We start from the raw sequence: 24,070 nt of genomic DNA on the forward strand, positions 1-24,070 counted from the left end.
GCAGACCAGAATTTCACTCAGCTCTTGTCTACCTGTGGATCTAGACTAAAAAGTCTCACAGTCTTGTGAGCAACATTCCTTCATCTGACATACATCTGACCCCTCATAGAAGCCACAGACCTGCAGATGTGTGTTAAATTCGAAGGCTGCAAATTAGAATTGGGAATGTAGAGTTAAGTTGTGTCTTTCAACATCAGCTGTTAATGTCAACTATGTCGAATTCCTCATATCGACCTGACAAGCATGACATTTTACGTCTTCCTGGTCCATAGACTAACCTATGTCCCCAAATGTTTAGGGCAGTTACATTAAACTATCGAGCTACTAAATGTCATTCAAAATGGGCCGGGTGTATGTTATATACCAGTGAATCTTAACCAGTGTTCCAGGGACCAAGGGGGCCCACAAAGCCTAATCAGGGAGTCTAAAACTGCTTAGAAAAGTAAATATTATTAACAGATCAATAAAGTGTATATAAGTAAAGAAGAAAAATTGAAAATTGAAAATTTTAAAATGTTCTGTAAACATGAAGGATTTTGAAATTGGAGGCTAAATATTACGTTAGTATCATCTGACTGATTTGCTAGAGTGGTGCAAGGTCATCAAACAGAATATAGTATGGATGATGCGCAGCATCAATTGAATTTATAAAAAAATCTATCCTTCCAATTAAAATTGAAATTATGATTCTTTAAGTTTGTGAATTAAATAAAATATTTAATCATTTGTGCATTGTTTTGATGAATGCTAATTTCTGTATTTTTGTGTGCATTGTTTTGCAGTTCAAATCACCAAAAATGCTTAGGCTGGGAACCCCGGCGACTAATAAAGACTCATTGGGAGTCCCCATATTCCAATAAGGATTCAGTGGGGTTCTTGGGTACCATTGATGATTAAGTGGAGGTCCACAGAAGTCAAAAGTCTAAGAACCACTACTGTAGACCATTGATAGAGCGTACACCACAAACTCGTGATTCTTAACGTAATTCTTTGGTTAAGGAATGCAATAGAGAGTCAGTCTTCAGTAATTCGACAAGCTACAAATAGAATTTGTAATCTTATGGATAGGTTTATAATGCAGTAAAAATTCAACCCAATGAACTACTTAGATAAGATTAGAATATGTGTCCTACTCTGCCTCTCTAGTTTTTGTCTCATCTCAGTTAGCTACATTAAATGGTTTCTTCATACAAAATGAGGGTTATAAAAACATTTATGTAGCAGCTGCTGACACACACGGCTATTTTGACTGGAGTCAGTGACCTACAAATTACACACACATCTCTCCAGCAGTATTGTATCCAGCGCTTAATACCTCTTGAAGCCTCAACACCCTTTCCATGCAATCTGTTATGCACATACACCGAAAGGGTGTTGGTAGCATTTGTATCTATTAGTGTTAAGTACTGGTGTCATGACAGAGGTCCAGAGAGTGTGCTCCACACTTGGTTCTATTTACACATATGGTTGTAAGCAAAGGAGTCGTCCAAATGGATCACATGGGGCCGAGCCAGATGAGTCAATAGATTGCAGCACGTTTATAGTTCGGTCAGTATCTGGGAAAAGTCGGGTCTTTGTTCTCTTCTGAATTTTTTATTATTGGTGATGACCCTTAGATTCTTTTGGAGTGTATTTCACCCCTGAGTGAGATTTAAAAATATATATATATTAATTGTCAGGTGTGGAACCATGACTGATCTAGGGTTCCAACCTGCCTGTGTGATCTGAAACTGAGATGTAAGAAGGTTGGTCTTATCCTGTGGATCTCCCAGTGTGTAATGCTCAGGACTTTGAAGGAGATTTTTCTTGACATTGATATCCAATAGAGTTGTTATTAATCACTAATACCACATTATGTCACAAGGTTATCTAAAAATAAGAAGTATTTGCAATGTAATGGGTCTCGCATTTGCTCGAGTTAGAGTTATTAGCGTTGTAAATTCCTAACTGGACTTTCCTTGCCACATAAATTGAAAATGAAAAGTAAAACAATTGAAATTAGCAAGCCGATTCAAAGCACCACGGCCGCCATGAGCGTGAGTGCGAAGGAGAGACATAAAAGGAAAAAGAAGTTCGCTCGCTGTCAAACGTACTGTCAAACGTGCAATTATCCATGTAACAGGGTCAATGAAAATTGCCCCAAGGAGGGACAAACGTAAAGCATTTACCAATGATGATAAAGGATTTTTGAAAGGCAAGCCCACGAACAAGTGATAGTGATGGGCGTGCGTTGGGCGTGATTAAAATCCCATAGATAGATTACAACACGTCAGAGTGCCGTAGAGTCATCTGTGACACTGCCATGCCTTACCTGGCTTTCAGAAGCACACACAGCATTTTTGGTAATGTGGCGATATCTCAACAGAACGCTGCCTGTGAAGGACATACAGGTTGGTAAAGAGTCCATCCCATTTTTAAGATCATTCTTTTGGTCCCAGCAGTATGGAAAGTATGGAAAGTATAATTTGGCCATGCCTCATTGTGACTAATTCTGCTGAAAACTTATCTGTGTTTAAGGCACTGACATGTGATTAAAAAAAGTATATTATGATGTTTATCACTTATCTCATACAAATGTTAGTGACATTAAAAGGATGAAACACTGAGCTTGTGAAATCATACATAAACAAACATGCTACAGGCCGTAGCCGCTTGGCACTGCAGAGAAAGCTTTCAGTTTTCATCTTACCCACCTCAATGTTTTCCAATTTATCAATTTCACATGGACAAAAGGTCCCTTCAAGCCACAGTTTACATATTTACATATAACTGTCTGTGTCTCAGCTCTGTGTGCCTATCCCCGGGGCAAGGAATTGTGGACATTCTCACTTGTTTAATATTGTACGTCAAAAGTTTTTTTTTTTATTCTTTGGGTTCGGAGTAGTGGCCCACTAGCAAAATTAACAGGCCCCAAAGGTAAGCTCTACTGTCTTTACCGATCCTTGTTTCACTTGCTTTCTGGTACTTGTACAATTGTTTTATCATAACTACAGGAATTCAAGTAGCAGAATGGAATAAAAACTGAACTACATGTGTTGCTCTTGTGTGATTCTTGAAAACCTGAAATTTGCTTTGATGGGATGGATTACTAGTCTGCATGATAAGAGAGGTGTACCCCTGCCCCGAGTGCCCAACTGTTTTATTGTCTGGTTCCCTAATGCTGATCTTTTGTCATAGGTGAACACGGATCATGTGTGTGCACCATGACACAGGCCTGTCTCATGCACTGCAGTCTTGCTGACCGAGAGGGGCACCCAAAGCACTTCCCTCATAGTGATGAAAGGCTACCACCTTCACCAGGAGTTAAGCAGCGACACGTGCGGTGGTGGCAGCATACTGTGTACTTATCAGTAGTAGTGAACATGTCATTTTTACCCTGTGTCATTTGAGTGAGGCCTACAAGCTCACTCATTTTTTTTAAAGTTCTGCTGCTGTGTGCTGAACTCACCCCTGGCCTACATCAGGTAGTAGTGAAAGAGCATGTGTGATGGAAACGTGCTGAGTGTATGTGTGTTCGCAAGAAGTACAATACTCTGGTACATTAAAGAAAGACTGCAGTACTGTACCATTTACGCAGTCTGAATATGTTTGCTGAATTTAGTTATGCTTGTGGTGGCATAATATGTGAGGATAACAGTGCTCTGCAATAAGTGTGCTTCCACTGAGTGGAAGTGTGCTTGCACTGGTACATTACATGGAGGGCCTTGGGTTCCCAAACGGAAGCCCAGACCTGCCTAGTGAAAACATGAGGGGTAGAAGAATCCCCCATGCAGATTTGTGTGTTGCTCCATTCCTGTAAGCGGGGTGGGGCACGCACTGGAGGATGGGAGAGCCAGGCTTTCTCTGTACTTGTCAAAGGGCTCTTTGATTCAATGATAGATCACAAGGAAGGGGCCTGGACACATCTCAGGAAGAGAGAGATGGGTCTAATAAGGGAATCAAAGAGTAGGGCTGGGATCCAGGATTAACCTTTTTATGCACATATCACCATCGCTGACATCAGGCGTGAACTCTGGGCACTACCATGAGTCTTGTTAATCAACTTCAGGGTCCTAGCTATTGTGACAGACATTGTACATGAGGAAGAAGAAAGGGGACAGATGCTCATGTCAAAGAAGCAGGAGCTTAACATAAAACTTAAAAAACTCAGACTCTAAATTACATTTTATGTCTTGAAAAGGACTTAAGTATGGTAGTTTGAGACCCCAGTCTTTGTTATCTGCAGCCTAGTGGAGTGTGTGATGACGGGAAGCTCTGCAAGACTTCCACCTGTGACCAGGACTGGGGCCCAGGCTTGCTAGTCTCCCTGCTAAGTGAGGGGACATCACCCAGAAAAAGTGAGATCGCCTGCCCTGGAGCACCAGTGGCAGCCTTCTAGCCAAGTCCAGTGTGCCCTGTGAAGAAGAGGAGAGTGTTGGAAGAAGCAAGGTCCAGGGGGGAGCCCTACCGTGAGGATACCCTGTGTGGGGAATCGGGTCATAGCCCGTGTGATGGATTGTTTCAGTGACCCCCCCCACTGTGTGCCAAGAGGGGCCACCATGGACTGAGCTGAGAAGCGAGGATTGTGTGGAGGGTGCCAGCCGAGAGAGGGCCACCATTAACCTCAATGCCAGGTTAGCATGACCTGACTTGTGAGTGCCATGGTAGTGACAGGGGTATGACAAGAGGGGCTGCCAGAGACACTGAGGCCAAGGGTTCAGGCCGTTGCACAGGACTGTGAAACTGCTGCTGTGACCAAGGCAGTTTCCAGCCCACATTCTGTGATCTGCACTGATAGAGACCCCAGGGTCAATGGACTTTGGCGAGCCCCATCTGAACAAGGACATCAACCAGCCCCCCTGCGATAGGCAAGTGTGACTTACCATGTGATCATCAGAACAGGAACAACCACTATTGCTAGAACCAGCTGGTAGTGTGGCTCAGAGGAGAGAGCCTGCACCTACAGGGTGCTGCTGCATGTGACCGTGAGCATGCTGACTTTGCGGATCCGGAGCAGGACTTCACTGTGCAACTGAAAGATTCCATACAGCTGGAGCAGATAAGCCATGAACTATGCCCTTGGGGCCCTGGTGTACATACTGCCATCAGTACTGCAATCCCATAGCTCATCATGACTAAACTTCCAAAAGGAGTCAGAGGGGAGAACTCCTAATTATGGCCTAATAGTTTAAATTCCCTGTACGTGTTCATCAGTGAATTGGGAATAACATCGAACCCATTGCACTAAAGTTAGTAGGACAGAGAGTTGTCTTACAACTACAAGAGCCCCAACCTTAAGGGGTATTGTTTTATTACTTTTGAATGTTAATTCTGTTTACATTTGCATGTGTAGAGTTAGAATTTAAATACTTCTTTTTACATAAAAACAAGTATTTGACTGGACATTGCATTACTGTCCACACTTACTTGCTCGTTGAGTTATGAGACATGTTCACTGATCTGTCTCTGCTCCTCCACCCACCACTCCCACCCAATAAAAGACCTTAGTCACCTCAGTTGGCCCCAGAATGCCTGCTTGCCCCTTGGCAGTCTGAAAGGGGTTCTGACAATTGGCGGCAGTGGTGGGACACTTAACATTTAGGAGCCAAAAGATAAAGAGGTGACATTGGCCATTTCCAATTTGCTTCAGTGTTGTTATAAGTCAATTTTATTTCTTCTGCGCACAAAGTCGACATGTGTTGGCAGTGGAGAACACAGGTTTGGGAATTGACCTCACCGCCCCTTCCATAGATCAGATGAAGGATTTATAAAGGGACAAAGGTGGAGGATTACCAGGAGTAGGGACACAGAGGTCCTTGCATATTTCACTAGGGATCCGTTTGAGATATTGGGTGAAAGGGAGGAGGTTGTAGCCAACTCTAGGGAGGGAACCATGTTAGCAACCCAGGAAGAGAGAGCTGTGGATTCTGGCTCCTGAATCCCCTTGGCACTGATATATCCCAGACACATGCAAGTGTGTCCCCAATGCACTTTCCAGAGCTTCACCAAGACCCTCACCACCTATAGTTTCTAGGAGATCTCAGGTGTGTACATTCCCTCAAATTTTTAGAGTACCACTGTCACCACTTCCAGGAATATATCTGTTGGGTGGGTGGAGTCTAGCAGAGACCTTGAGCTTGTTCAGAAGTGGCAGTTCAGAAAGGTAAGGCTGAAGAAGACAGGAAAGCCAGAAGTTTTGAAAGGGAGAAGCTAAGAATAGCTCACTGGGAACAAAAGGAGAGGAGGTGGAGAGACAAGAGGGATGGGCCCTGGAGAAGAATTTGTGAGAGAGCAAGGAGAAACAGGGAGAAAGGGAGGGAAATAGAGAGGCTGGAAGGTTAAATAGAAGGAGAAGGAAAGAGCATGAAAGGGACAAGATAGCCATTGAGAGATGGAAACTTAGGATGGCAGCAATGACAACTCCATCTGGGAAAAGAGACTCTACTTTCAGTTCAGGCCAGGTCATGGCCAAGGTTCCAAAAGATCCTGAGCATCTGTATTTAGATGGTCTGGATATTTTGGAGTGGTTTTGAATTTTGAGGTTGCTTGTAAAGTGCAGGCCTTTAACCAACTGAATACATGCAGAGATTTGGTGACTGCAAGAGAGTGGATAGTATTCTGTTTGAGACTTAGGTTAATGGAATGAGTGGGTATGAGGGATGAAAGCCAAGGAATTCAGTCATTTCACCAGTTGATGGTGACAGGGCAACTTAAGGAAGAGTGCTCTACCCCACTTGGGCAGTACCTGTCTGATGCTACAGAGAGTGATCCAACAAAATGTGCAGTGTTAGCTGATAAGCAGTTAGTTAACAGGGTTCACAAAGGACTGTAGCAGCATAGTTCTAAGCCAGAGGGGGAGAAGAACTCTCTGCAGACTGGCTCTAAACCAGAGTGTAAAGTCCAAGGTATTTCTCATGGGACACGAGGAGCGCCTAGAAAACATGGCATAGTGATGGCATGTCAGAGAAGGAGCATTATTGAAGTGAAAGCAAGGAAGTCCTGCTAAGTCTAAAGTGGTGAATTGTGTTACGTGCCACAAGATGGGTCACTACATGACCTGACTGTCAAGAGGAACTTGACATAAGCACCCCGTTATAGCAAGCATGTTACCCCTGAGTGAAAGTACCAGAGAGGGACTGGTTAAGCTCAACCAAGTAGCTATGGACATTTGGGAGAGAAACCCAGATGCTTCGAAGCACATCCACCATCCTAACACAATGGGATTTGTGCAGAAAGTTAGTATAAATGGGAGGAAAGCCCCTGCCCTCAGTGATACTGGAGCCTTCCGCACTATGATTGAGAGGAAGTATCTTAAGCATGAGGAGATTCTCCAGAACCAAGCGTACAGGATTGGTAGCCAGTTGAGAGGGCATAGAGCATTTTCTTGGCAAGGCTGATCTTCAGCTCAATGGCAAAGTAGCCATGATTAATGTTGGGGTAAGGGAAAAGCAAGGAGCTGGATGTCTGTTTGGCAACAATTTAACTGCCCCTGGCTTGGTGCCAGGACCAGAAGCTTTTATGGGTTGGACAAAGTCAGCTGTGTTGAGCATACCACAGGCTGCACCACAGTCTTGGAGTGAGACTGGGATTATCTCTGATTTGCAGGGATCAGGACAAGATAATTTGCATGATAAGGCAGATTCTGGGAAGGCAGTGGCCGTGGAGGTCATCGATTCTCCTCCAAAGGGAGAGGAGGATGAAACTCCTGAGGTGGACAATGTACTGAAGTATGGGTCGCTTCCAGAGTTGCCAGGTTTGTTAGATGCTGAAGGGCCTACCCAGGAAGATTTCAGCAAAGCACAAGAAGAGTGCCCCACACTTGAGGGACTTTGGAAGAAGGCCAGGATCAGGCCAGCAAAGGGGTGGTTGGGAAACATTATGCTGGCTGGGAGGATGGTCTACTCTATAGTGAGCTGATAAATCCTGAGCCAGGAACTAGCAAGAGGCTAGTGGGTCCAGTAGTGCACAGGAAATTCCTGTTGTCAGTAGCTCATGTAGTGCCTTTAGCAGGACACTTAGGGATTAGAAAAGGCCAGGATAGGTTAGACCCTGTGTTCCATTGGCCAGGAATGCACAAAGAAACTGAGAGGTTTTTACATCCTGTCCAGCTGGCCAGCTGAGTGGTAAGACAGGAGGGAAGACTAAGGCAAAGTTATTGCCTCTAGCAGTTGAAGGTGTTTCGTTTGAGAGGGTGGGAAAATACATAGTTGGCCCATTCAACCCTCCTTACAGTCAGGCAACAGGTATATCTTGGTTGTGGTGGATCATGTCAACAGGTATCCTGAAGCTGTACTTTGGAGGACCATGACTGCAAAGGTGGTAGCGAGAGGTCTCCTAGGGATTTTTTTCTAGGGTTGGATTTCCAAGAACTGTAGTTCCTGACTGGGGAACCAATTTCAACTCATCTTACATGAGAGAGATGTGGGAACAGGCTGGTGTGACATACCACTTCTCCACATCATACCACCCACAAACCAATAGTTTGGTGGAGCAGTTTAACAAAACACTGAAGAGCATGATGGGACTCTACCACAGCACCTCAGAAGGATGTGGGACCTTCTCCTGCCATGCCTTTTGCTTGTCTATCAAAAGATTCAGCCGATGGGAGTAGGGCTCAGTCCCTTTGAACTTCTGTATGGACACCTGGTGCAGAGTCCTCTGTCCTTAATAGAAGAAGGGTGGCAAGGAACCTTGAAGACTCCATGGAAGAATGTGGTAGATGATGTGTCTGGCTGCAGGAAGGCGATGGCCCAATACATAAGCCAGGCAAAGGAAAACATTCAGGCTAGCCATGCCATGATGAAGGAATGGTACCACCAGAAAGCTATGCTGACTGGGTATCAAGAAGGTCAGGAAGTGTTGGTGTTGAAGTCTATTTGTCCCAGGGCTTTGAAGGACAAAAAGTGTGGCCCATGTTCATACAGTGTCTGAGGTAAACTATTTGGTGGACACAGGTGCCACAAGGGAACCCAAGAGGGTGTTTCATGTGAACAGACTGAAGCCCTACCTCCAGAACGACTGCACAGTAAATGTCATGGCAAAGGCAGATGAAGTGGAGGAAGACAGTGACCCTCTTCCAGACTTGCTACACAGTGACTTCAAGGATGCAACTGTGGAAGGGGTGCGGTTAGTCTCTGAGTAAGCTCCTGTGAAGCAGAGACAGGATAGAGAGGTCTTGAGATGGTTTGTCAACCTCTCCTCACTGACTCTAGAGTTGGCACCTGTTTGTGTGTATGACAAGGACAGGTGACAGTCTGCCAGTGTAAGGCTGGATGCACAGAATGTCTGACTGTGTTTGGGGATGCATTAAGGCAGATGTCGACAAAATGTTGGACCTGTGAGTAATTGTAAGATCTTGTAGTCCTTGGTGTAGTACTGTGGTTCTATCACAAAAGCAGGGGTCTACTGACTTGCAGTTCTGTGTGGACTACTGAGCCATCAATGAGGTAACCAAAACCGATACCCATTCAATCCCCAGACTGGATGAGCTTGTGGATCTGTTAGGTGCTGCAAAATACTTGAGTACCTTGGATATGACCAGTGGTTATTAGCAGATTGCATTGGCACCAAATGCCAAGGACAAGATTGCATTTTCTACTCCACAGGGGCTATATCAGTTCAAGGTGATTTCTTTGGGTTACAAAATGCTATTGCCACTTTTCAGTGCTTGGAGAACCAGTTTCTCACAGGGTTGGAAAAGTTCTATGAAGCCTATTTGGATGCAATTACGGTATTCAGCAATTCATGAGAAGAAAACCTGAGGAACCTGGACCAGGTGTTGGCTAGACGCAGAAGGCAAAACTGACCATCAAGGCAACTAAGTGTCAGACAGGTAGTCCTCTGTAGTTTACCTTGGTCATGAGGTGGAGAATGGGATGATTCACCCAATGGATGCCAATGGTAATGGAGTGGGAGGTACTTCCTACCCAGACTGAAGTAAGGGCCCTTTAGGATCCACCAGGTATTACAGAACCTTTGTGGAGAACTATGTATGTATAGGAGCCCCTTTGACTGCTTTGACCTCTAGGAATCAGTCCAGCAAGGTAATACCGACTGCAGAGTATCAAAAGAAATTTGAGGAACTGAAGAAGGCACTATGCACTTAGCTGTTACTGAAAGAACCTGACTACAGTCAGCCCTTCACTGTACAGGCAGACTCCTCTGACAATGGAGTTGGAGCGGTGATAATTCAAATGGATGAAAAGGGGAGAAAGTGTCCAGTAGCCTTTATTAGTAGATTACTATCCAGAGAGCATAACTGGTGGCTATTGACAAGGAGTGCTTTGCCGTAGTGTGAGCCTTGTGTAAATTCTGCCCTTATATGTTTTGCACTAGATTTGTGGTGCAGACAGATCACAACTCATTGAAATGGTTGATAGCTACGAAGGAAGAGAATTCCAGATCATTGAGATGGACTATTACTTCACAAGGGTAAGTATTTGCTATAGAGCACAGAGCCAGACTGAGCAATGTGAATGCTGACAAATTTGCCTGCCAGTTTTACTAGTCTGACCACCCAACCTCTCCAGATTAGGACTTGTTACAGAACGTTCTGATCTAGAAGGGACACCTGTTCGGACAGAAAGGTTCTCTGCATGGTAAGATGTGTTCCCCTGCCCCGATTGCCCAACAGTACTGTTGTCGGGATCCCTAATGCTGATTTTTTTATCATAAGCGAAACACATCATGTGAGTGCACCATGGCATGTACTTGTCTCACTGATTGCGATCTTATTGGACCATATAGTGGTGAAAGGCTACTGCTTTCACCAGGAGTTGAACAGCACAAGTGTGGTGGTGGCAGCATACCATGTAGTGACCAGTGGTAGTGAACAGGTTCTTTTTTTTACCCTGTGTCACTGGAGTAAGGATTACAGGCTCACTCACGTTTTTAATAGTTCAGTTCAGTGTGCTTAACACACCCGTGGCCTACATAAGGTAGATGTGGAAAGGCATGCATGACGGAAACATGTGCTGAGTGTATGTGTGCTCGCAAGAAGTACAGTACACAAGGAGTGAAGTGTGGTGTAATATGCACATGTAAATGTGTGTATGCTGGAAGTGTGTGTTTTTAAAATTACACATTCTGGTAAATACAAAAGTAACATGTTGGGACTTTTGCCCACATGGGCGGGCATTATGTATAGACAGGTATGACTAGCGGTCAATGTTGGGATATTATAATTACAAAACCCCTTTGGAATTGATATTGTGAAAACATATTTTGAGATTACTACACTCCCTTGCTAATCGCTTTGTTAATTGTATCCGCATTGTGATGGAGTGTGCAGTAATCAAACTATATTAGCAAATCAGGCTTTGCAATTACGAGTGGGAGTTGACTATTCAATGTTGTTTATTTGAGTGTTCTGGATGAAATTATACGAATTATGTTTCTTCTCATATTTAGCCCACTTGGGCGGGTAGTATGTATAGATATGAAGGGTTGGAGATAGAATTGCAAAAATATAAAAATAATTATTGAATGTTATTGTGATAACATATTCTGTGGCCATTACCCTTGGTTTTCATTTATTAATTGTGCCCGCATTATAACAATCTAACTGTTGCAGCAGATCTGGTTTTGCTATTACAAGATAGTGCCGACTATTCAGAGTTGTTTATTGTACTTGAGTCCGTTGTCTGTTTCACTTGCACTTGTTATAATGTCGTGAGAAACCTTTGCCAACCGTGACCAAGGCTATGGCAAAACGCGTTGGTGAGGTTGCACTGAATAAACGCTACTTTGCACTGCATGTGGAGTCCGTGTTTATCCTTGTGGGTGCCGAAGATGTTTTTGCTATTGATAAATGTATATATATATGTTTATGTGTACTCATATATACACTTTGAGAAAGGCCCCACCAGTTTTATCTGTGGCCCAATGCATGTCCCATAAAATTCAGGCTTAGAGATAGCACTGCACTCTGCGGGCTTTTGTGTAGGTCCGCGTTACACAACTAACACATATACACATATAGGACCAAAGACTGAAACTGTTTTAGTGCAGGAGCAGCAGCACAAATGAAGCCATATTTCTGGTTTAATTTTCACTTCACAAAGAAAATTGCTATTTGAAAAAGTGTAGCCTCGACGGAAGCCATCCAAAGCCCTCTCAGTGAGGGCACAGGGAGCAGGCCAGGTAAAGCCCACGACAGATGGAGTCAATGGCACATTTGCACAACACCCTTTGTAGATGGAACACATGGCATAACTCGTAAAAGACGTAGAGGAGATAAAGCACGATTTATTCAAGACAGATGTTTGTTTCTCAAAGCCAGCACCCAAACTGTGCCATCAACATCCACTGGGAATCAGATTTATAGTTCCAAAACTTCAATGTTTTTGGCCAAACTAAAAAACCCATCAGTGGCACAGCGTGCGATTTCGAACAGTTACAGCAAGCAAATCTCATAAAAATGGTGCAATATAAATCGACTTGTAATTAATCCCATTATCAAACGCTTGCCTTGATTATGAAGACTGCAGTTAGAACAGTAATTTAATCCAGTCATAAAATATGTGGGAATTGGGTTTGTCTGGATTTAGGCATCCAATACAGCTCACGTTTTTTGTAGGCAGATATTTTTGTATTTCGGCAATCTAAAGTTCAGAGGCCATGTTTTTGCAAAAGAGGGTTTTGCAGTCGATGATTTCGCATGGAACCGAGCGAGCATGGGTCATTCTGTACTCCCTCTCTCCGCTTGCCCTCTTCAGTAGTAGCCAACACGCACTTCAAGCAGCACAGGTGCCATCTAGTTGTGCACACAGCATGCGATACCACCTACCATGCACAGAAAGTCCTCCAAAATTCTAAGGTTTGCTAATTGTCCCGTCACAGTTCGAGGCATGTAACACTGCCCAGCATGCACAGACCCTAACTGCACAGGCCATGTAACACCACCCAAAGTCAGTAAGGTTCCACCTAGGTCTTCTTCAGCTGAGGTCCACAACAGGTGGGGCAGTGCCCCGTTTTTAGGCCAACCTACAACTTGATTTCAATTTAGATTAATTTTAGATGGACCTATCCTATCTGTGAAAGGCTGGACTAGATCCAGTTGTCATGACTACAATGAACACCGCTCTTAGACTAGACTTTAAAATCACTGGAACACCAACCTTATCCCCGTGCTGCTTGCAGAGCTAGTACAAGCCACAGGCCATCAAAACCACGCGTCTGTGTTGATTTGATTGCCACTATTGCACAGTCTAATATATCAACCAAGATTGACTTTACATATTTATACTTACAAATCTACAGCCGAAATCCAGGCCGACTTTTAGCATGCTGTCGCTGCAACAAAGGTCCCTGGTAAGATGACTAAGAACTGACCAGCTGCCATATGTGAATCACTACAACTAACAAACAAATATAAACAAACAAAAAGATCCTGATCTACACGATGCATACGACAGATACGCCCATATAACAGTCACAGTTCTACCCACAGGGAAACATATAAAGTACCAATCAATATACACATTAATGCCCTAATAGGTAAAATGCACACATACACATTTCCACTCCTATGCATATCTAGTCAAAGGTGCATAGAAAGACCCACTCACTATCCAAAACACCAAACGGTGCAGGATATATGCACATTGCTGCCTCGCATTTGTGGAGGTCACTGAGCCTAGACAGTCTTTCCATGCACTTGTATCACCTGCTTATTTTGTGCCCGTTTCGGGCCCAAGTTTGGGAAACAGAACATATTCTTCATCATCAGACTTTGACTCAGCGCAAGAGAGAGAAAGGCCTAAGAAGAGAACTATATGATGGGGAAATATAGTTAAACTCTTAGATGCAGAATGCAAAAAGATTGCATTTATGTGCCCGATGTGATGCATGGGATTTTTTTTAATGCATGCAGCAAAGAGAGTAACCTAAGTGCTTGAGTTCTCAGGATTATATGGCTGGGTTAGGTCTATGAGTGAGCATTTCGAGTGAAGGGAGGTTTGTGAGTTCAAATGTTGTTATTAGATTGGTTGGAAGAGGTGTAATCGAGCACAGTGTCTAAAGTGGACAAACTAAGAATGCAAGCTTATTTAAAAAGTGGAGCTAATCTCATCCTACTAGATCTCTCTGCTGCATTCAATATTGTCCATCACCAAACACTACTGACCAGACTGCAGAATGTGGGTATCTAGGGGCAAGCCATGGGCACTCATTTAAAGTTTGGCAAGCTAGATCTTCAATGAAAAATGTGGCAGATATCATATCTTCAAAAACTGTGCTTCCCACACTCAAGTTAAAAATGGAGAGAGCTGTCATATTTCCCAGGGTGGAGCCTACGCTGGACAGAAACCTTTGAGTGGGCACGCCTGATATTGTCCTGCCCCTCTAAGCACCTCAGATTGTCCATCGTTTTTAGTGCAGATGTCATAAATACTTTTTTCCTGTTTGTGAACCGTCAAGGAAAGTCAGGACGAGGCAGGAAACTGAAGAAATGACTACCAATGGCTGCATTGCAAGGTCATTTCTTTTTTGGGAGATCTGTTCAGCTGATGCCTTAAACAGGACGTCCATTCAGCAAAGTTTCAGTGCTTTCAACCAAGTCTCCCCAATGGCAGTTTTGCTGAAGGAACTAAGATCTTCATTTGTCTGGTGGAGATCTTCAAGTATGCAATCAGTCTTCCACCAGGGTAGTGAAGTGAATACCTCTGCTTCACTGGTGGACCGACAGATCACATGCTCTAAATGAGGTCTATAGGGTGTAGATGGACACCATATTCCGGACCCACAAAGAAATCCAGTCATGAAATCTTCTACTAAAATGTGGCAATCCTAAAAAGGATGTGCCAAATCTAAGTTGTTCCACAGAATTCAAAAATACATCTGAACATGTTCTCTCTTACTTAGATTGTTTGAAATGATGTGGTTGCATGAATGAGTACCCAGGTGACCCCTACACTTAAAACCCTGTGATCAAATTACTCCAGCACTCGTGACCTTCCAAAGAAACCCAGAGTCTTGCTGGTTCACGACCAAAGTTTGTACAAAAGCCACCGAGCATTGCATGACACAGGAACAACATTCCTCAAACAATTATTTCAGATGCCACCTCCGTACAAAGTCACCGAATCAACACATTGTAATAACTCAACATGCCACTTTTAGAAAAAGAACACGAGGTCTCTAATTGTTACCCAGGACTAGCAAACTACAGAACTCCCTCCACTGGCTTTTCATTTCTAGGCCCTTAAGTGACCTTTAGTCAACCTACAATACAGCATCTATCAGCCACGACAATATTGAAATACTGATATAACGTGATAGTACAACTTCCAGGTAGGAGTCAACAATTTAAGTATATTCCTATAGTCTAATAATGCGGCAGGTAGCATTATATATCACATCTCACATTTCCCATAAGCATGTACAACAGCAGCATCACTTTTGTTGCAACCAGGTCAAACCTTCGGTCAGGCCCTTATGCACCTTGGTCAATTCTTCCCACACTGGTCACAGTACAACAGCAACACATCTCTCCAAACAAAGCTCCTCTTGTAATCGGTTAATGTGTCACAATTCTACACTAGTGCGTCCGGGTGCTATATAAATGCCAGATATAAGATGCACAGGCAGAGCAAAGGAATATTTATGAGTACATGTATAGCAAAATGTGGCTTTAAGGGTGCAAATGTGACAGATGTGCCCCTTGCGAGGTCAAAGGTTCCTTTACCAATGAAGGTAGTGGTCTTCACAAGCAATCCGGCTAAAGACCATCAAAGCTTGCTCGCGGAGCAGTGCGCTCACTGTATCACTACATGGTTGGTAAAAACATTATATAAATGTATGCATAACATTGGATTCAGACAAGCCAGGATACTCTATAGATGTAAGCAGGCTTTAAGGTTCTTTACTTAGGCTGAAACTGGCAATTACCCTCTCTCTCTTCGGGCGCATGCAGCCAATGATTCCTTATTGCTCCCAGAACACAGGGTTTTCTCGTGTTTTGCAATGAATAAGCAATCAGACTTATTACACATATGTGCATCCGTTCACAGCAACCACTGTATTCACGATATTTTATAAATCTTTCAGTGTAGAATAAGGGGGGGCAAAGAAATGGAGTTTACACCTTTGTGAAGTCTCAAAAACGTCAATAAACAAAGGAATCTCAGCTTTTCAAAGCAAGTTGATTTTGTCTACCAAAGTCAGTGATGTCTGGTGATTGTAAAAACTTTCATTTAATAACCAAGGCAGCAAATGGCTACATCAGCATCACCTCTGAGCATGGAAGTCAACGTCGGCAAACAGCCTGGACAGCGTGCATTAAGGGCAGTGGGCCGCAATGCAGACCATGCCATAATCGAGCACACTGCAGATAACAGAAGAGAACAGAGGGAGAAATGAAAACAGGGAGTGTTAGAAAGAAAGGAGAAGTAGTGTGTTGTAGGAACGATGCACACTATCCCAGGTCTTACTTCTTCTATCGGCACAAATAATAAGCATTGGCAAAGCCAATAGGTCTGGTATTGGCTTTGTCAATGCTTGTTTTGTTTTTACAGTTTTATTGCAGTGAAACCACCTGAGCTGTGGTCAACCAAAACTATCAAAAAAGTGGCAAAGAGCAAAAAAATAGTCTCAAAAAGAACATATTGCCATAGTATTATCTAGCACTGAAGGGAAGTACTCAGTGTGTGAATGTACTCCTGGTGAAAGGACAGAATGTCTTCACTCACGATAAATTGAGTCAATGGCTGAACTGGAACGACCCGTTGCCTCCGTGGTGGTAGGCAGAAGAAAAGTGTGAATGACTCCATATCAAACTAGTGAATGAAGAGGGCTTCATTCACTATATGATGCATACATAAGTTTATTAATATCAAAAAGTCATTACTAGAGCCACAGCTAAAAATGGGCAGAAAAAACCACCACAAAAGACCAGGAAAACCCGACAACACAATAGGTACACGATCCAGCAGATTCTAACCTGCCATCCTTATCACTTTACTCAGAGACTGAACTGTAACAAAACTATAATCAAAACAGCAAGTAGGCTAATCTCTTATATTCTGCATGCACTCGGATACATCAAGCTTTCATGTTCACAAGGATCACACATGCAGACCTAAAGACATCTATTCACTCAAACCAACAGGCTTATATGCATCAATTCAAAGAGACCAACAGACACACTGGCACTTGTGAACATACAAGAACCAAAACAAAATGGCCAATACATTTAAGGCACTCGTGCACACGGACAAAGGCATACAGACACTGAGCATCCAACTATTAGACACATACGAAGGCAAGCACAAATTAACTAGAATCCATATACACTTACCAAAAGACAAACAGGCTCAAATATAGCCCTATAAACAGTGCCTAATTTGTGCTTGTTGTTTCATGTGCGGAGCACCAGCACTTATTTTAGAGGGTCGGCACTTATTTTTCTGCCTCAAGCATTTACTGTGAGCAAAAGACACATATGGGAAAGACAGAGGAAAAGAAAAACGAAAAAGCGTCACAATGAGAGAAAGGAGAAAGCTGCAATAGTGAGCTGAAGGGGCAAGGAGTGGCTTTAAATGGATTCAAGAGTCTCGGGATGGCTTCAGGATTACACTGCCTCAATAGTCCGTGTTTGCACATTTAATTGCATCAGCCGTCTGTTTAACAGGAGGGCTTTGGGTACAGCACCTTTTTATTTACAAATTAAGCACTGCTTATAAATTTGCATGCACATACGACAACAGACTAACAGGCCTGCACACACAAAAACAGTCACTCATCTGCATCTAAGAACAAATAAATAGGAAATATTCTCATTCAAAGACAACAAATACAGAGGCACACATTAGTGATGGGGTGGATGGGCTAATAGACAGATACCCCGTAGAAGTTTCTCAATGTCCATTTATTTCAGGGGCTTAAATAGAGAAATCCGCTCAGTGGGTGCCAACAGACATACAGGAATTCACACAAACAACCCAAAAGCCATACAGGCACATTTGCACACAACTCACAAAGCTACAACAATTCATCATCGCAGTCTATGCTCATGGGCTAAAAATGGCAGAGTGATCCATGCTTACAGGCCAAGGTTTCCATATTCACACAAAATCGCAAACAACATTTGGAGACACACACACACACATATAAACAAAAATGGACTTACGGAGGTAAAACACCTACGGATATCAATACATATATAGACCATCAAACCTATAAACAGCCAATCACCCGGACTAATAGACATAGGGCCTGATTACAACCTTGGCGGGTGGGATACTTTGTCACAAACGTAACAGATATCTTGCCTGTCGTATTACAAGTTCCATTATATCATATGAAACTTGTAAAACAGCAGGCAGGATATCCGTCACATTTGGGACGGAGTATCCAGTCCACCAAGGTCGTAATCAGGCCCATAATTTGGCAGAGGAATGCAGACTGAAAGGTTTGATAGAAGTACAGCACTCATTTGCATTTCTCTCTGGTAAGCTGATTTTTTTTTTTTTTTTTTGTGCACAGTGAGGCGAGGCTTAGTTTGTGTGAAAGGTTCTGATACTGAGCATGTGGATTTGTAGTATGGTCTGGTGAACCAAAGTGCCTTTCTGGGATATTGGGATTTTGTCCCTGTACTGGGGTATAATCATCGGCCAGTGATTGCAGCATGGCGTGTTTTTGATTTGTAGTGCAGGGTATGCGTTTTCTTGCCCTTGAAGAATGACCTACACGCCTCACTCGGGTATGTGTTTGCTACCATGATGTGCATGGCCCAGTGCCAACATCCCTGAGTGAGTGGTGTGTGCTTGTGCAGTGCTTATGGTGACTGGTGACTGGTGGTGCAACTCCATGCTGAATGCAAGTGTGTGTCAGTGAGGCGGTGACAGAGTCTAGCACAGGAGAGCATGGCACAAGATTGAAGATAGGAGACAGTTGCCCTAGACTGGCTTCTAGTTTGGACACATCATGGACTTCAACTGTCCTAATTAAGCATCATGGGGGTCATTACAACCCTGGCGGCGGTGTTAAAGCGGTGGTAAGACCGCCAACAGGCTGGCAGTCTTTTTTTGAGTATTATGATCATGGCGGTTACCGCCATGGTCATCCGCCACTTCACCGTTCCGCCTGCTGGGCTGGAGACCTGGGTCTCCAGCCCGGCGGCCGTCACAATACCACCGCCGGTATTTCAACCCGGCTTACCGCCGTGGATTTCCAGCGGTAGGAACCGCCATGAAATCCATGGCGGTAAGCACTATCAGTGCCAGGGAATTCCTTCACTGGCACTGATAGGGGTCTCCCCCACCTCAACTCCCTCCCCTACACCCCCCACCACCCCTGCCACCCCCCAAAGGTGGCAGGGCCCCCCTCCCCACCCCGACCCCCAACATCACATAACTCACACACACACAACACGCACGCAGGCACCACCAACACACATACACGCACACACACCAACATACATGTCTACATCCACACACTCAGTCAGACATGCACACTCATATACAGACATACACGCACACATCCATACAGACATACATACAGACATACACGCACTCACACCCCCCCTCTACATACACAGACGCACACCCCCATGCACCCACACAACACACAACACCCCCTCACTCCCCTCCCCTAACGGACGATCGACTTACCTTGTCCGTCGATCCTCTGGGAGGGGACGGGAGCCATGGGGGCTGCTCCGCCGACACCACACCGCCAACCGAACACCACCACGCCGAATCACAGGACGTGATTCGCTGGGCAGTGTTCTGTTGGCGTGGCAGTGGAGGAGGAGCAACCTCCACTTCCCCGCCGCCCGCCAGTATGGCTGTTGGCGGCTCTCCGTCGTAAACAGGACGGAGAGCAGCCAACAGTCATAATACGCCAAGCGGCAAACCGCCACTACTGGCGGTCTTCCGCAGGGCGGTCCCTCGGCGGTCTTCTAAAAAGACCGCCGAGGTTGTAATGACCACCTGTGTCTTCTTCTCAGGTTGTAAACAGTAGTTAATATCCTCTGTGTAGGGTATAAACCATTGTTAATTACCAGCTTTATATTTGTGAGTCAGAGAAAAGGGCATATAATGAGAGAAAGAAGCCAGTAGGATGAATAAAGATTGCACAGCCATGTATTCACTGCTACTATGTCAGAGTAGTTAAAATACAACCGTTTTTTCAATGTTATGAAAGACATGGGGAAGCACCTTATTGTGCTTTTACCCTGCCTTCCCCAAGTCTCCAGAGACCTGCTTGAAATTGAGGGTGGTCGGATACCAGGCACTATAACGAGCATTGGCAAAGCCACTAGGTCTCACCTACGCCAGAGCTATTGGTTTTGCCAATACGTTTTAGTCATGTTGTACACCAGTGTGGCTGCTGTTTACCATAGGTAAAAATTAGAAGGGTAAAGAATAGTGGCGTGGAATGGAGTTGAGTGTCGAGGAGGAGACTGGAGTGTTGAGGAGTAGAGTGGAGTGTTGTGGAGTGACGTAGAGAGTCGTAGAGTGGTGTAAAATGGTGTAGGGTAGAGATGAGCAGAGTGGAGGTTCATGGATTGGTGTAGAGTAGAGTGGCATAGAGTGTTGTGGAGTGGGTAGAGTGTTGTAGAGTGAAAGGGCATAGAGTGGAGTAGAGTGTTGTAGAGTTGAGTGGCATAGAGTGGAGTAGAGTCAGAGTAGCACAGAGTGGACTGGCATAGAGGGTGTTGCATAGAGCAGAGTAGATTGTCAGAGTGAAGTGGCATAGAGTGGAGGAGTGTAGTAGAGTGGAATGGCATACAATGGAATAGAGTGGCGTTGACTGTAGAAGAGTGGAGTGGTGTAGAGTGGAGTAGAGTGTCAGAGTGGAGTGGCACAAAGTGGAGTAGAGAGGAGTAGAGTGGAGTAGTGTGCAGTAGAACAGAGTGAAGTGGCATGGAGTGGCACAGAGGAGGTCATGTAGAGTGTCATAGAGGAGAGTATTGTCAGAGTAGAGTGTTGAGGAATGGCATAGAGTGGTGTAAAGTGTCATAGAGTGGTGTAGACTTTAATGAAGTAGAGTGTCATACAGTGGAGTATCAGGAGGCGTAGTGTCAAGTGGCCTAGAGTGAAGTGGCATAAAGTTCCCTGGTGTGGAGTAGATTGGCATAGAGTGCAGTGGGATAGGATACATTGGTTTTCAGTAAAACAGTGTGGAGTGCATTGGCGTAGAGTGAAGTGACACAGAGTAGAGTGGTATGGAGTTCAGTGGTGTAGAGTGGTGCAGAGTAGAGTAGAATGGAGTGGCACAGCATAGATTGCAGTGGTCTACTGTGCAACAGTGTGGAGTGGCGCAGGGTGGAGTAGAGTGGCATATATTGCAGCGGCATAGATTGCAATGGCGTAGAGTAGATTGTTTCAGAGTAGAGTGACGTGGCATAGAGTGGAATGGTGCAGGGTAGAGTGGAGTGGTGCAAGGTAGAGGGTAAAGGTGTGGAGTAGTGTGGCATAGAGTAGAGTGAGAGAGGTGTAGGGTGCAATGGTGTGAAGTGCTGTGGTGCAGAGAAGATTAGAGTGACATGGAGTGCAATGGAATAGAATGCAGTGGTGTACAGTGGAGTGATGCGGAGTAGAGTGCCATAGGGTAAGCTGACTACACACACAAGTAATGCTATTATCAAAACATTCCCAAGAGTACATCTGCAGCAAGGGGCCAGTGACTTTTACATCCAAAGCGAATGGCTTATGGACGTGTAGGAGAATTCAGGGTATGGGTTTGGTCTTTGGTGTCAGAATGAGAGATGTGGGGTCTGAGGCTCCTCAGTGGAATATGACCTTTCCATGCAGTCCACTGCGGTACTCGGGTAGGGTCAGAAGGCTGATTGGGGAGCTTAGATTTCATGCCCATTACCTTTTTGACCTCTCAGCTTTGACCATGAGCGGATGCACCAGATTTTCTCACAATGGGGTCAGTGAGGGTGGTTCTCTGAGGATTTGGGGGACAGTTCAACTGAGAAGGGGAAAGATTGTAAGAGGGAGTAGCGTTGGGGCCTGCTGAAGGCAAAAGTAATGTAAATCGGTAGAAACTAATGTGAGAAATACATAGGGAAACATATTAGTGAAGAATTACTTTTGTGCTAATATTAGTGAATCTGTGACACAGTACCGCTGTTCTTGTATTACTTAAATGCCTCTTTCCCAGGATCTGTGACTCAACAGACCTCTGCTCCAGTGCCTAGGGCACTTGGGCTGTGTCCATGCAGTTGTACTATCTCACAGAGTCCCTCAGTCATTTTCGAGGATTCTCCAGTGCATGTTCACCAAGTCACCAATGCTATGTTTTAAGAAATTCTTCAATTGGGTTATGGCACTGAAGCGCTTTTTCGTCTGGCAACCATTTTCATACGCTTCTGGGATTTCCATTACTTGACTGTCTAATTCTGTGTACTTTGTTAAATGTCTAGGTTAGTCATTTTTGTGTCGTTAATGTAAAAGTGAAATGAGTTTACTCCTGCTCCACATGTTTGTACTCCCTGATGTGCATTGGGGTGGTGAAGGGCTTTGCTGTTTGTAGACGGACTGGACTGTCGGTTGCTGTCTTCACACACAGAACTATTAGGTTTGTGACAGTGATGAAGTGTTGGGGTAAGGTGGGGGTGGTCGGAGTCCTGCCTGTACCACATGATGTATTCCCTCTGCTGGCACTGATGCTCACTGCCTGCCAGCTGTCTGTGTGGTGAGTAGCTGGTGCAGCAAGTGCTCCTGACATCCATCATAGGCTGGGGAGGTGTTCAGAGTTCTGTCTTAATGTGTGCTCCTCTATTACTCCCCAAGTATGTGGCTTGACTGTGCTGTGTTGGACGTGTGAGCAATGTTGTGCCTGATGCATGCCCTTGAGGTTATACATTTGGTATGTAGTAGGCAATGCATACATGTTACTGTGCTGGGCATGTGTGTGATTCGCAAAATCATTTATGCAATGCTCGCCACAAACTAAAGTTTCTGTTGACGATTTTTGTAATAAGAATATTTGTAGCCCACTCAATTCCATTCATGTTAAAAGTCTTAGAAGGATGAAAGGCGGTGCTGGCCCAGTGTGATTGGAACATTTGAGCTGGATGTTGCAGGCATAGGATTCTGCAGAAGATGTTCAACCCACTGAATGCATTACGAGCTTGTAGCATTATGCAGAAGACAGAAGCTTTTGAGCCAACTTTTATTTAAGTTGTATTTAGTATCACATAATAAATCATCAGAAAATACAAACACATATCTTTTTGCATGTACGCTGGACTTAAAACTGATAGCACCGTTCCAAGCTGTCCCACTATTTACAGCTAAAAGAGCGGAATCACAGAGGGAGTAAACTAACCATGGTGAAGGGAGGAATCCAGGATTAAACTCTGGAGTTCTTGTCTCAAAGTCAGTGGCTTAAACATTAGAGGGCACCCCCTCCTTTCAGCATTTTATTTAGTCCAAATGACCATTTCCTCAAAGCTCTAGTAGTTAAAAAAGGCGCTTCAAACATAACGTGGTGTTGACTCAAAATAACTCTACTTCTATGACTACTGAGGGCAGTGGTGAACACATGGCAAAAACGTTTCAAAAGAAGTTATCAGTAAAACAGGAAAACCAGGCAACACCCCATGATGGTGGGAGAGTTACGGGACACAGGAGGGAGCAAGCGACAGTGGGAGGAGTGCAACTGGGTGGCGAGGCAAGCAACAATGTGGTGCGGGAGAGAGATTTGCAATGCATGCAAGAGCTATGGACAGAGCAGCAGGGTGGGAGAGTGGGGTCAAGAAATAGTACCTCAATCAGGTCGGGCACAGCAGATGGGCACAGAATAACTTGAATTAATCTGTGCTTGGTCACTGCTCCACAGCAAGCACCAGAAGTGACGCTTCCGCTACACTCGCCAATTACGGAACCAGTAAAGAAGAGTGGCGTAAAGAAAACAAATGGTAAGCATTGGCAGGCTCCATGCCCTTTTCTGTGAACAACAGTGTCTCGCAAGCAAGATGCATGTGTTAGCATATGCTCTCGCAGGCTCGACCGTACAAACTATTTTGGTAAGGAAAGGTTTTCACATAGGAGTTACATGGGGGTGGCAGAATGCAAAGCAGTAATAAGGGTAGAGGCCCTAGGGTAATGTCATGTTGTGCATGACTTCCCCAAGA

At 44.4% G+C, this 24,070-nt stretch overlaps 1 protein-coding gene across 2 annotated transcripts in view; it reads right to left on the reverse strand.

The window, feature by feature from the left end:
- CACNA2D2 (calcium voltage-gated channel auxiliary subunit alpha2delta 2) overlaps positions 1-24,070 on the reverse strand; it is a 1,401,889-nt gene that overhangs the window by 948,101 nt on the left and 429,718 nt on the right. The window lies entirely within an intron of this gene.

This window comes from Pleurodeles waltl, chromosome 9, assembly GCF_031143425.1.
Source record: "Pleurodeles waltl isolate 20211129_DDA chromosome 9, aPleWal1.hap1.20221129, whole genome shotgun sequence".
NCBI classification, from domain to species: domain Eukaryota; kingdom Metazoa; phylum Chordata; class Amphibia; order Caudata; family Salamandridae; genus Pleurodeles; species Pleurodeles waltl.